We start from the raw sequence: 3,285 nt of genomic DNA, 5'->3' as shown, positions 1-3,285 counted from the left end.
TTGGCTGGAAGAGATTTGGTTGTGTTTCCCTCCACTGTGCAGCAAGCACCTTTGTTATGACCTGGAGGCCTTAATGTTCCCTCAGAGTCACTAACATTTAGACAGGTTCTTCCTGATTGCAGGCCTCTGACCTCCACTTTCTCAGAGCATTTTCTTCAGAATTGTAATTGAAATTTGTAATCGTAGATTCTTTTTGTCCTTTAGAAATATAGATAGGTCTCCTTAAAATCTTCTTGCCAGTGTTATAATTCAGAAAGAATCTGTCACAAGGGCCTGTGCCCATCCCTTAAAATGTAACCCTCCTGGTGTCTCTGTGTCTCAGTCTGTTGGAGGGTAGAAGTGTAACTTGGGTGATGACCTTTTAGCCATGATATAAAAAGACCTCTTGTAAAAATTTTATGAAATGTTTCACTTTCCTTTTCTGTAAAGACAATTAGCAAACAGAGATCCCTATGATACTTTCTTCTGTTCTTAAAATCTCCATAGCTTTTGGTTTCAGGGGTGTTGAGTTCTGGCTAACTTCATGAATGCATGGTCTTTCATAAGGCTTTTTGGCCTCTTTATATGTGTGTGAGGCATGCGTCACTCTGCCATCACCTGCTTGTAGTTAGCTGACCCTGTCATCTTGCTCACAGTGCCCATCCTTACCATATTTTCATATCTTTCAATTTTTAAAAATCTTGCTGCAAATTTCCAGGTAAAAATTCCAGTTGTCCTGCCTCCCTTCTGAATTGGTGTCCACAGCCTGAGATGACCTGACTTCCCAGGTTTTTCTGGGGACCAGGTTGCCTGGAGGTGGCCTTGGTCCTGAGTCTGGTAGCAAGTGCAGCTGTGACGCTGCCCCTCTGCAGCGGCCCCACCATCAACAGTGCTCTCCTGCTACTGCACCTCAGTCACCGTCACGGAGCAGGTTTACAGGGATTTGACAACTATTCTGTGATGAAACCCAGAAACTCTAGTAAACATGCAGGTCCCTGTCACATCAGCCCCCACAGGCCTGCACTGGGAGACGCTGTTTTGTGCCTCCTGTGCCCTGGAACTCGGGTCAGATGTCAGTGTCCTTATTCTTTGATTTCTCTCTTGTGTTTACTAAATCCACACACCTGTCCTTAGAGAGTCTACAATCAGAACTTGAAAATAGGAAATAAATCTTTTTTCTGATTCTGTTTCCTCATACTCCTTATGTCTTCTGAGGTATTTGGCTGAAATCCCTGAAGAATAGGTCAAAGTGTGTTTTGGGTAAGCAGAGCTGTGCATGCAGAGGGAGTCAAAAGCAACGGGGTCTGCTCGGAGTCGCATGAGAAATTACAAAGCTTGTGGGTTTGGGTATATTAAGCATTGTATGGATTAAAGACACCTACAAAGGCCATGCAGGAGAGATTTTTAAGGAAGCTCAAGGTGGGGCTGAGGCATAGGAGTCAGAGGCTGACCTAAGGGTCGAGGGAGGAGCCACTGCAGCTGGTTCAGCTGAGAGAGGGGAGCCATTCTCCCAGACTTGGATGGTCATATGGGGAGACACAGAGGGTTAGCAAAGAAGATGACGTCTTGAAGACTCAGATTAGTTTTCTAAAGTTGGTAAAAGATGAAAAACAAGATGTACCAGACAGCAGAAGTTATGAAAAAAAAGGACATGAATTAAGAAACAAGGAGATGAGCATCCAACGGGAAGGGAAAAATCTGAAGAGCGAGGAGGGTTTATAAGATAGGGGCCACCATGAATACAGAAGATGAGCCAAGGTAGTTCCAGATTTAGTCTGGAAGGCTGGTGGAGTGCAGGGTAGTCAGACTAACAAAGCGGTCAGTATAGAGCCTGGGAAAGGTGAGGAATGCAGGCAGGCTGGAGAGTGGGGACAAGATTGAAGGACAGAGGTGTGCGGTCCTTATTCCTACAGTGGGGAAGCACGTGCAGCAGGCTCTGAAACTGTGGTCTGAGGGCTGCAGTGTCCACGTGGCCTGGGAGAGCTATGAGCAGCTACAGCTCAGCCCCATACCATGAGACCTGCCTCAGCTGAGTCAGCAACTTAGCCACGTGGCAGGGGATTTGTGTGTCAGGGAGTAAGGCTGCCTAGGAGCCTGGGGAGAGGACAAAAGTGGCTGATGGTGTGAGTGGTTGGGGGAGGATTTGAGGCGTGGGATGAACTTGGAGTGGAGACTTTTCCTTCTTTGTTGACCAGTCACAGTGAACTTTCCGTGATTCCATGGTGACAGCTATGTGACAGGTCACAGTGCTGAAGCAGTAGGTACTAATGGTCTGGGCCCCCTGTCCTTGTCTAATCCAGGATGTATGACTTCCATCTGTGATGAATGGTGCTCGTCCCACCTGACCTTCTGTTAGTGGGTGTGATAGAGCCCTGATCATGATGAGACATCTGGTTACCTGCTCACATTACAGCCCACGTTCACAGCCTCTGTCTCTCTTAAAGATTAGTAGGCAGTCAGGAACTATTGTACTATTGCTGTAGAAGGCACAGCCTCCCCCTACAAGTCTGCATGGAGTTCTCTTATTAGGTCCCACCAGAGGCTTCATAAGCAGCCTTTATCCTTCTAACATTGATTAGATGGAGGTACAAGCAGCAATTTTTCCTTTACTCAGAAGGGTATATTCAGCATGGCCCAGGCTATTGGAGCCATAAAAACGTCATTCAGATGCGGATGTCCCCACAGCTCATGCTTTACTTAAACTGCCCACCACTCGAGATGATCTTGTCACTAGTGTCACATTATCACTGATGTCATTGTCTTAGAGCACCAACATTAGCAGGCGTCCACTTCCACCCTTCAAAGCACATGTGTCTTTCTAAGGCATTTTAAAAACTTACCATTTTGTTTATTTCTAGAGAGAGAACCTGTAGCTAAAGCCATTAAAGATGACACTAGTAGTAAATCTGCAGGGATTTTATGACTTGGGTTGGTGTGGAATTGACTTGAAGCATAAACAATTTCAGTTGCCCTGCTGGGGAGGGCCGGCTTCATGGGCTCTCAATCTGTGCAGTCACTTAGAAGGGCCTGTGTTAGGTTTAATGCTCTGCTTTTGCCATCCTAAAATTTTTAGTGACTTCAACAGAGAGCCCTGCATTTTATCGTGACAGTGACATTTTTCGTTTGGCTTTAGGAATGACCCTGGTTTGGAAAAATTAGTATGACCTTAATGGGAGGGGCAATTTGAAATATGACCACCAGAGGGCGGCACCAACGCAAGGTAACCAGGAGGAAAAGTAAGGGGATTTGAGGAGTGTGGGGCTTTCCCTGCTCTATTTGTGTCATTACAGGTGTCTAACGATCAGA

The sequence above is a fragment of the Furipterus horrens genome, unplaced genomic scaffold (assembly GCF_987537825.1).
Source record: "Furipterus horrens unplaced genomic scaffold, mFurHor1.1.pri manual_scaffold_13, whole genome shotgun sequence".
Classification (NCBI taxonomy): Eukaryota; Metazoa; Chordata; class Mammalia; order Chiroptera; family Furipteridae; genus Furipterus; species Furipterus horrens.
The sequence above is the reverse complement of the archived record's forward strand: the minus strand, read 5'-3'. Positions refer to the sequence as shown.